This window comes from Oncorhynchus kisutch, unplaced genomic scaffold (assembly GCF_002021735.2).
Source record: "Oncorhynchus kisutch isolate 150728-3 unplaced genomic scaffold, Okis_V2 scaffold1562, whole genome shotgun sequence".
NCBI classification, from domain to species: Eukaryota; Metazoa; Chordata; class Actinopteri; order Salmoniformes; family Salmonidae; genus Oncorhynchus; species Oncorhynchus kisutch.
This window is the reverse complement of record NW_022263507.1, coordinates 36,120-47,592: the sequence shown is the minus strand read 5'-3', so window position 1 is coordinate 47,592 and position 11,473 is coordinate 36,120. Positions and strand designations below refer to the sequence as shown.

General features: G+C 47.9%; 1 pseudogene; it reads right to left on the bottom strand.

The window, feature by feature from the left end:
• Positions 1–3,234: 3,234 nt before the first annotated feature.
• Positions 3,235–3,917, bottom strand: LOC116366737 (neogenin pseudogene; annotated as a pseudogene).
• Positions 3,918–11,473: the final 7,556 nt, after the last annotated feature.

Below are 11,473 nucleotides of genomic sequence, written 5' to 3'. Positions count from 1 at the left end.
GAATGAATGCTTTCAGGAAGCCTCTTTTCAGCAGTATAGATTAAACCTTTGACCGACACTAGGTAAAACAGTCTTCACTGTGGTAAACCAGACACTAGGTAAAACAGTCTTCACTGTGGTAAACCAGACACTAGGTAAAACAGTCTTCACTGTGGTAAACCAGACAGACAGACACTAGGTAAAACAGAGACAGACACTAGGTAAAACAGAGACAGACACTAGGTAAAACAGAGACAGACACTAGGTAAAACAGAGACAGACACTAGGTAAAACAGAGACAGACACTAGGTAAAACAGAGACAGACACTAGGTAAAACAGAGACAGACACTAGGTAAAACAGAGACAGACACTAGGTAAAACAGAGACAGACACACAGACACTAGGTAAAACAGAGACAGACACACAGACACTAGGTAAAACAGAGACAGACACACAGACACTAGGTAAAACACAGACAGACACACAGACACTAGGTAAAACACAGACAGACACACAGACACTAGGTAAAACACAGACAGACACACAGACACTAGGTAAAACACAGACAGACAGACAGACACTAGGTAAAACACAGACAGACAGACAGACACTAGGTAAAACAGAGACAGACACTAGGTAAAACAGAGACAGACACTAGGTAAAACAGAGACAGACACTAGGTAAAACAGAGACAGACACTAGGTAAAACAGAGACAGACACTAGGTAAAACAGAGACAGACACTAGGTAAAACAGAGACAGACACTAGGTAAAACAGAGACAGACACTAGGTAAAACAGAGACAGACACTAGGTAAAACAGAGACAGACACTAGGTAAAACAGAGACAGACACACAGACACTAGGTAAAACACAGACAGACACACAGACACTAGGTAAAACAGAGACAGACACTAGGTAAAACAGAGACAGACAGACAGACACTAGGTAAAACAGAGACAGACACTAGGTAAAACAGAGACAGACACTAGGTAAAACAGAGACAGACACTAGGTAAAACAGAGACAGACACTAGGTAAAACAGAGACAGACACTAGGTAAAACAGAGACAGACACTAGGTAAAACAGAGACAGACACTAGGTAAAACAGAGACAGACACTAGGTAAAACACAGACAGACACACAGACACTAGGTAAAACACAGACAGACACACAGACACTAGGTAAAACACAGACAGACAGACAGACACTAGGTAAAACAGAGACAGACACTAGGTAAAACAGAGACAGACACTAGGTAAAACAGAGACAGACACTAGGTAAAACAGAGACAGACACTAGGTAAAACAGAGACAGACACACAGACACTAGGTAAAACACAGACAGACACACAGACACTAGGTAAAACACAGACAGACACACAGACACTAGGTAAAACACAGACAGACACACAGACACTAGGTAAAACACAGACAGACACACAGACACTAGGTAAAACAGAGACAGACACACAGACACTAGGTAAAACAGAGACAGACACACAGACACTAGGTAAAACAGAGGACAGACAGACAGACACTAGGTAAAACAGAGACAGACAGACAGACACTAGGTAAAACAGAGACAGACAGACAGACACTAGGTAAAACAAAGACAGACAGACAGACACTAGGTAAAACAGAGACAGACAGACAGACACTAGGTAAAAACAGAGACAGACAGACACTAGGTAAAACAGAGGACAGACAGACACTAGGTAAAACAAGACAGACAGACACTAGGTAAAACAGAGACAGACAGACACTAGGTAAAACAGAGACAGACAGACACTAGGTAAACAGAGACAGACAGACACTAGGTAAAACAGAGACAGACAGACACTAGGTAAACAGAGACAGACAGACACTAGGTAAAACAGAGACAGACAGACACTAGGTAAAACAGAGACAGACAGACACTAGGTAAAACAGAGACAGACAGACACTAGGTAAAACAGAGACAGACAGACACTAGGTAAAACAGAGACAGACAGACACTAGGTAAAACAGAGACAGACAGACACTAGGTAAAACAGAGACAGACAGACACTAGGTAAAACAGAGACAGACAGACACTAGGTATAACAGAGACAGACAGACACTAGGTAAACAGAGACAGACAGACACTAGGTAAAACAGAGACAGACAGACACTAGGTAAAACAGAGACAGACAGACACTAGGTAAAACAGAGACAGACAGACACTAGGTAAACTAGGTAAACAGAGACAGACAGACACTAGGTAAAACAGACAGACACTAGGTAAAACAGACAGACACTAGGTAAAACAGACAGACACTAGGTAAAACAGACAGACACTAGGTAAAACAGACAGACACTAGGTAAAACAGACAGACACTAGGTAAAACAGACAGACACTAGGTAAAACAGACAGACACTAGGTAAAACAGACAGACACTAGGTAAAACAGTCTTCACTGTGATAAAACAGGAAATGTCCCACATGGAATGATGGGTAATGTAGTACAGTGGTTAAATATTTTTGGTTACTGTAGCACCAACTGAATTCTGCTCTGCCTAGAGTACCCCCTGTGGATAGGCCAGGCACTCCCAGAGGTCATAGTAGCCCCTGTGGATAGGCCAGGTACACCCAGGGGTCGTAGTAGCCCCTGAGGCTAGGCACCCCCAGGAGTCCTAGTAGCCCCTGTGGATAGGCCAGGTACCCCAAGGGGGTCCTAGACACACTGGATAGGCCAGGTAACCCCAGGGGTCCTAGTACCCCCTGTGGATTGGACAGGTAGCCCCTGTGGATAGGACAGGTACCCCCAGGGGTCCTAGTACCCCTGTAGATAGGCCAGGCAGCCCTGGTTGGGAAACACTGCTGTAGTAGAGCCGTTTTTCTACCGTCCAATGGTCGTCCGCTCTCCTCAACGAAGTCGAGCTCATTAGCTCCAAAGGTTATGATAACACATGCAGTCGGAGATCGACCGTGAGAGTGACTTCACACCCACACCTGAGACGGCTACTCTGGCGGAGTCGAAGATGAAGGCTCTCTCCAGTCGTCCACACCCCTCTCTCCAACATAACAGGGCTGAGGGAGAACATAATTGCATTCCTGCGCTCCTCCGCCTGCAAATTGAATTTCGGGGCAAGACCCAGCTCAAACACCTAATAATCCCTGCTGCTCTGCTCGGCTCTCTCACCTAAATGAAACAAGGTCACATTGTACAGCCCTGCAGCTTGCAGAGCCCACAACGACATCACAACCAGACCCCCCTCATGTTTGAGACAGTGCAGCAACATATATTGAAAATAAACTGAAAATAAGCACCAATACCACAGTCGGACAACAGAGTTTCACAACAGAGGACTTTTCTCAGTGGTGTGTTCTTAGGACCGGTAATGTGGTCAGCCTGGATCAATTAGTGCACTTTTAATTGACACTGTATGGCAGTCCCTCTTCTCTTTCCTCTTCTTCAATCTCTTCCTCACTCATTACATACATCATTTATTGCTGCCTTTCAACTCCCTCTCTCTCTCCACAGTCTTACCCAGAGAATGAAATAGAACCCAGTATTATATGTGTTCTGTGTATGGGTCCTACCTGCCACAGTGAGGCGGGCGGTGCGGCTGGCGATGGTTCCCAGGCTGTCGATGGTGGCCACACACTGGTACGTGCCCTCGTCGGGCTTGTTGTGCTTGGAGTGCACCACGCTAGAGATGAGCAGCGAGCCGTCAGGCAGAACACGCCGCCGCCCGTCGTCTGGCGCCAGGCTCAGGAAGGTTCCATCCTTCTTCCACTCCACACGGGCCTGGGGCGCAGTGGGCTCCGAGGCAGGGTCCCCGCTGTGCGCTGAGCAGTTGAGCAGTGCTGGGGCACCTCTCACGGCCAGTGTGTCCCACGGCTCCACCGAGAACCAGAAGGGGCTGAAGGGCCTCGCCGCCATGCCTGGAGAGGAGAGAGGAAGAGGGGTTGAAGTTAGTTCGCTGTAATTAAACAATGGCAGTACGTTCTTGTTGACTTGAACAGCCTTTGACAGGAAGTAAAACAATATGGGCCCTAGAACAGTAACTCATGTATTTTCATATAGATTCAGGCTGTGACCTCTGTTCACCTGCTATACCACCTCAATCAATCACTAAGTCACATTTCAAAACCATCACCGACTCACACAAAACACAATTACTGACTCATACATTCTATATTCATAACTAAAGCTTAAAACAGACAGTACAAAACAGATCTGAACACAAACTAATCAATGTCAAATTCAGTACAAAATGTCTTCCTGCTAGTTCCCGACAACCCACAACCAAAACCAGCCCACAAGAATTCACTGGCGAGAGGCAAGGCAGAGACAAATCGCATCCTGTTCCCAAGTCCCCTCCCTACAAAAGTGCTTTAATGAGAAGGGAAAGGAAGGTGTTGGAAGGCTTTCTTCCAGCCATTTATCCCTGCGTAATGGTAAACCTCACTGACAACAATTGCTCTGCATTTGCCCTCATAAATAATTCAGACATTCACCCAGAGTCACACAGTGGTATTGTTTAGATAAATACCCACAATTATCAGTTCTGCAGGGGTGAGAAACAGAATAATTAAAGGATTCTGAAACCAGTTTTAACGCAACGAACAGCATTAAAATAAGTGGCTGCATGTTGAATGTAGTTTAAATGATGCCGTTATGTTCCAAGGAGGTGACATCTCAGGAGAGGAGGAAAGGAGGGAGAGTTACCAGGTCTGTGGCATGATCGCAGCATCAGTTCTGCCATTTATCTTCTGGGGGTAATTTCTCTATCTCAGTTGCCCCGTCGTGTTCCCATGGAGAAGATATACATGGTATTCATTAGAGGCAATATGGCCACTGCACTGCAGCCAGGTAACCCTAAACTAAAACAAATAGTTTCTTCTGTTGACTTGAGTTTATTTTTACAGGGACAGTGCACATTAAATCAACGTTTCAGTAAAAGTGACTGTTTTAGCCAGTCGGATCATTTTCAACAGCAAGTCCCTGGGCAGGTTATTAAAAACTATTACAATAACAGCACAGACAAACAATGTCCAGTGAGGGCCTCCCGAGTGGCGCTGGGGTCTGAGGCACTCCAACGTAGTGCTAGCTGCGTCACTACAGATCCTGGTTCGATCCCAGGCTGTGTTGCAGCCGGAAGACCCATGAGGTGGCGCACAATTGGCCCAGCGTCGCCTGGGTTTGGGGAGGGTTTGGCCCATCGCGCACTAGCAACTCCTGTGGCAGGCCGGACACAATGCACGCTGACACGGTCGCCAGGTGTACAGTGTTTCCTCCAAAACATTGGTATGGCTGGCTACCGGGTTAAGCAGGCATTGTGTCAAGAAGCAGTGCAACTTGGCGGGTCTTGTTTTGGAGGACGCAAGACTAACTATCAATATCACGAAGTTGGGGAGAAAAAGGGGTAAATAATTTTTAACAATGAGCAGTGAACACATGCAGAGCAACATAGGACAAGCAACACGTAGCCACACCGAGCAACACGTAGCATGCAGACAGACCAGGCAACACGTAGCCACACCGAGCAACGCATAGCACGCAGACAGACCAGGCAACACGTAGCCACACCGAGCGACACGTAGCATGCAGACAGACCCGGCAACACGTAGCCTAACCGAGCAACACGTAGCATGCAGACAGACCAGGCAACACGTAGCCACACCGAGCAACACGTAGCATGCAGACAGACCAGGCAACACGTAGCCACACCGAGCAACACGTAGCATGCAGACAGACCAGGCAACACGTAGCCACACCGAGCAACATGTAGCATGCAGAGCAACATAGGACAAGCAACACGTAGCCACAACGAGCAACACGTAGCAGACAGACCGAGCAACACGTAGCACGCAGAGCAACATAGGACAAGCAACACATAGCGCGCAGACAGGACGAGCAACACGTAGCGCAGACAGGACGAGCAACACGTAGCGCGCAGACAGCACGAGCAACACGTAGCGCGCAGACAGGACGAGCAACACGTAGCACGCAGACAGACCGAGCAACACGTAGCATGCAGAGCAACATAGGACAAGCAACACAGAGAGCAATTTCCACACCTCAAGCTACAGACAACAGATAAGATGAGACTGGCTCTGTCTTTCCCTCTTGCTCTCTCTTTTCCATTTATTCTAAGTGTGAAGACAGAGTCTCTTCGCTTAGAAAGGACATTGGGGAGAAACTATGGAAAGCAAAATAGTAAACTTCCTGAAAGGAGCTACACATGTTCCGTCATAACATATATGGAGACAGTGGTCTTAAAAGCTCCTTAAACTGTAGCAAGAGGTTGATCACACCACATCAATAGGTCTAACGGACCTGTGTGTCTATAATGGGCAGGCCTGTGACTGTGGCACAACAGCAGGCTGTGTATTTATATGTTGGCTTGTGCGACAGATGGAGAGAGACCTGTGTGGAGCTACTGCATTGGGACTTGTCCTCTCCAGCAGGCCTCGAGCACCATCACACGCTTAATCATCTCCGTCTTCAGCTGCTGTTGGAACAGTTGGGGAAGCTGGGCTCTGGGGGTCCAAATCACACCGTTTGAGACAAAATGACCGCCTTTAGCAGCTTTGAAGCAGGAGCAGTGGAAGAGAGAGGGCTCTGCCGAGGCTTATTCTAAGGGCGATGGTGTCAAATTGGCTGACCATATGCTTTAAAGAGCAGACACACAACATCCCTAGTCAGCAGAGCAAAGCGACTGGAGTGGTGCTGGACCACAAGCTGCCTCTCTTCCTTTGACACACACAATCCATCTGTAAATAGCCCACCCAATTTACCTACCTCATCCCCATACTGTTTTTATTTATTTACTTTTCTACTCTTTTGCACACCAGTATCTCTACCTGCACATGACCATCTGATCATTTATCACTCCAGTGTTAATCTGCTAAATTGTAATTATCCGCCTACCTCCTCATGCCTTTTGCACACAATGTACATACTCTTTTTTTTCTACTGTGTTATTGACTTGTTAATTGTTTACTCCATGTGTAACTCTGTGTTGTCTGTTCACACTGCTATGCTTTATCTTGGCCAGGTCGCAGTTGTAAATGAGAACTTGTTCTCAACTAGTCTACCTGGTTAACTAAAGGTGAAATAAAAAATAAATAAAAAATCCAGGATCATTCATCTCGTGGCCAACGCTCTGTGGCCAGCCCGCTACCCAACGGCGCCCTGCTCTGTGGCCAGCCCGCTACCCAACGGCGCCCTGCTCTGTGGCCAGCCCGCTACCCAACGGCGCCCTGCTCTGTGGCCAGCCCGCTACCCAACGGCGCCCTGCTCTGTGGCCAGCCCGCTACCCAACGGCGCCCTGCTCTGTGGCCAGCCCGCTACCCAACGGCGCCCTGCTCTGTGGCCAGCCCGCTACCCAACGGCGCCCTGCTCTGTGGCCAGCCCGCTACCCAACGGCGCCCTGCTCTGTGGCCAGCCCGCTACCCAACGGCGCCCTGCTCTGTGGCCAGCCCGCTACCCAACGGCGCCCTGCTCTGTGGCCAGCCCGCTACCCAACGGCGCCCTGCTCTGTGGCCAGCCCGCTACCCAACGGCGCCCTGCTCTGTGGCCAGCCCGCTACCCAACGGCGCCCTGCTCTGTGGCCAGCCCGCTACCCAACAGCGCCCTGCTCTGTGGCCAGCCCGCTACCCAACAGCGCCCTGCTCTGTGGCCAGCCCGCTACCCAACAGCGCCCTGCTCTGTGGCGAGCCCGCTACCCAACAGCGCCCTGCTCTGTGGCTAGCTCCCTACACAATATCAAATCAAATGTATTTATATAGCCCTTCTTACATCAGCTGATATCTCAAAGTGCTGTACAGAAACCCTGTGTAAAACCCTAAACAGCAAGCAATGCAGGTGTAGAAGCCCGGTAGCTAGGAAAAACTCCCTAGAAAGGTCAAAACCTAGGAAGAAACCTAGAGAGGAACCAGGCTGAGGGGTGGCCAGTCCTCTTCTGGCTGTACCAGGTGGAGATTATAACAGAACATGGCCAAGATGTTCAAATGTTCATAAATGACCAGCATGGTCAAATAATAATAATCACAGTAGTTGTCGAGGGTGCAACAGGTCAGCATCAGGAGTAAATGTCAGTTGGCTTTTCATTCCCGATCATTGAGAGTCTCTCTACCGTTCCTGCTGTCTCTAGAGAGTTGAAAACAGCAGGTCTGGCAGTGGTGGATGGAGAGCAGTGGATGAGCCCTGCTCTGTGGTTAGCCTGGCAGCGGTGGATGGACAGTGGTGGATGGAGAGCGGTGGATTGAGAGCGGTGCATTGAGAGCGGTGGATTGAGAGCGGTGGATTGAGAGCGGTGGATTGAGAGCGGTGGATTGAGAGCGGTGGATTGAGAGCGGTGGATTGAGAGCGGTGGATTGAGAGCGGTGGATTGAGAGCGGTGGATTGAGAGCGGTGGATGCGCCCTGCTCTGTGGCTAGCCTGGCAGCGGAGGATGGACGTGTAGGCCTATCAGTGGATCACGTGGCTGGCTTGAAGCGAGGTAAGTCCAGGTGATGAAAATAGTCATCGTAGTAGCATCTGCACCAAGCTGATATTTGCAGGCCAGCTTATCAGAGTGTGAAGACACTGAGCGCTTCACTATAAACAAAATACATAAACCAGGTTTGGAAACAGAGGAATTCCATCAGCCCCCCCCCCCCCCCCCCCCCAGTATAAACATCATGAATCTTCTTGTATCTCCTGTTGGTTTACAATGTGTGTATGTTCAGTGCTATTACCACAGTGCTCAGGGTGAACAACATTTTACAACTGTCTACAGTACACCCTTACTGAGACCCATAGGGATTACAACACAGCACAAAGCCATGAGACGGGAATAGACTTGAGCCGTAAGCATTTTTTCAGCCAACTTTAAAAATCCTATTTACAGTGCAGCCGGAATTTCAGTGTTTTTTGGTTATCATTAAAGGTTAATGAGCAAATGTTTGAGAAACAACATTACAAATCCAAACACAGCAGATAAAAGATGAAACCAGGCAAATTATATCTCCCAATGAATAGCAGAGTTGACAACAGCAGTTTCACATTTTGAAAGTGCAACAAATATGGAGGGGATGAATGTTTTAGTGATATTTGTCCAACAAAACCCAGGAGGCCGTGCAGTCAACAGCCAGAGGACAGAGTGGTTCAGAAGCAGGTGGATGTAGGAGAGGGGAGGCTGTGCAGTCTACAGCCAGAGGACAGAGTGGTTAAGAAGCAGTAGGATGTAGGATAGAGGAGGAGGACCCTGTGGGGTTAAGGAGAGAAAGAAGAGACTCAAGGACAGGATCATCTCAGCCAGAGGACAGAGTGGTTAAGAAGCAGGTGGATGTAGGAGAGGGGAGGCTGTGCAGTCTACAGCCAGAGGACAGAGTGGTTAAGAAGCAGGTGGATGTAGGAGAGGGGAGGCTGTGCAGTCTACAGCCAGAGGACAGAGTGGTTAAGAAGCAGGTGGATGTAGGAGAGGGGAGGCTGTGCAGTCTACAGCCAGAGGACAGAGTGGTTCAGAAGCAGGTGGATGTAGTAGAGGGGAGGCTGTGCAGTCTACAGCCAGAGGACAGAGTGGTTCAGAACCAGTTGGATGTAGGAGAGGGGAGGACGACCCTGTGGGGTTAAGGAGAGAAAGAAGAAGAGACCCGAGGACAGGATCATCTCAGCCAGGGAGAGAGCTCTACCAACAACGAGGCCAACAAACTACATTTGAAACTACACAAAAAGGCACCTCTACCATCAAAACTTCTACAAGAGAAAAGTCTCAATCTTTGACAACCGGAGGCAAACTTAACTTTGGCTTTCATAACTGCATCCCAAAGGAATACCTGGGAAAAGAGAAGAGAGTTGCACACACTACTGAACTTGTCATTGCCAAAAAGATGCAACACTTTCCTCATGTTTGAGTTGCAAACAAAGTCAGAGAATGTGTTTCTTCCAGTGAAGAGAGTTGTGTTATTTTAATCCACAGATATCTTGATATCTGCAGGGCCACAGACTTTTCCTCCATTGTTTACTTGAGAACACAGAGAGAAGCTAGTGAACAACAAGCGTATATACTCTTCTAATGCCTATGGACGACAACCAATCGTTATGCCAGGGCTTCATTGGGCCCTGATATCGTTCTGTGCTGAAATAGTTTCATTTCACACAGCTGTGGAGATACAGGGGGGAGGAGTGTTATGGGTAGGGATGGGAGGTGTCAGAAGGAAACCGTATTACAGGCAGCAAGGTTTAATCTATTCTGCCCTGCGTTGTGGGGCCCACCGTTCGTCTTGAAAACATGGACTGTCTGCAGCCCTGGACAAGCCGGGAGCAAAGGGGAGAAAATGAGGTTGTCTGCTTGATAAGTATGGGCTGTTACCTCGGTCCCGCCGCTTCCCAAATCCACTTTCCTCAGCAGTCAGAAAGGGTTTGGGATTGGAAGCACGGCTTACGGCAGTGTCCTGATAGGCACCCCTTTCTCCCCGAGCCGGGTGAATGGGAGAGGAGTGGATTCACACCGATGGATGTGCTACATCACCAGGCCCGTGTGCCGATGCTGAAAAATGCTTGAATGCTGCTGTTTGAGAAATGCTTTCAGGGACATTACAAGGCTGGGAAGGTGTGTGTGTGTGTGTGTGTGTATGCGGTGTTCACAGGATAATATTTGGTTATAAGTGCACTTCTCACTCAGCAGAGTAGTGTTTTGGTTTGGCTTTTACAAGGTAACTGAAGGACCTTGATGGCACAAAGTCACGTCAGTTAAAGTGACACACTAATCAGCTCAAGGATGGGGAATCTACGTCGAGGCTATTTAACATGGAGGAGATCTGCTCATATCAACGGTGGGCTTAGTCACATCAAACAGCATCACTGCCTGGTTTAATCATGAAAAATGGAATCTAGGCCTCTGATAAATTATTGACAGAACAGATAACGTTTCATACTTAGCAGCAGCTACCAAGGTGAACCTCTCAAAGTCATGTTGAAAACCAGAGGGTCTCCAACCCACCAAACAAAGACCCCCTGTCCCCCTAGCCCCGCCAGGAAGCCTCCTTTCCCCCCCCTCCTCCAACTGCTGGAGATATATTGAACAAACCCCTAACAGCAACATCCTTGAGCCTGAACAGACCGTTCCCTTTCATACTTCAACTACTTACCTGCTCATTGTTACAACACTGTACATAGCCAATAATATAACATTTAAAATGTCTACACTCAAGTTTTAAAAGAATATAATGTTGATGTTTCCCTTTTACAATTCCCTTTTGTTCATGTTCTATTCCATTTTCTTGGGAAATGTAAACAGATATATCCCTTACCAATAAAGCCCTTTGAATTGAATTTCCTGAGAGACAGAGGGCGAGAGAGGAGAGAAAGAGTTCTCAAACATAACATCTTCCCTAAAGGCCCTCCCCGTCTCAGTTTTGGAAGGATTTTCCGTCTGAGAAAATTTGTAAAAAATTATAACAGTATTTGTACAAATAAAATAGAAGTCTAGTTCAATGGCCTGGTATACTGTACAGATAGTTGGTACAAGGTTTGAAAAT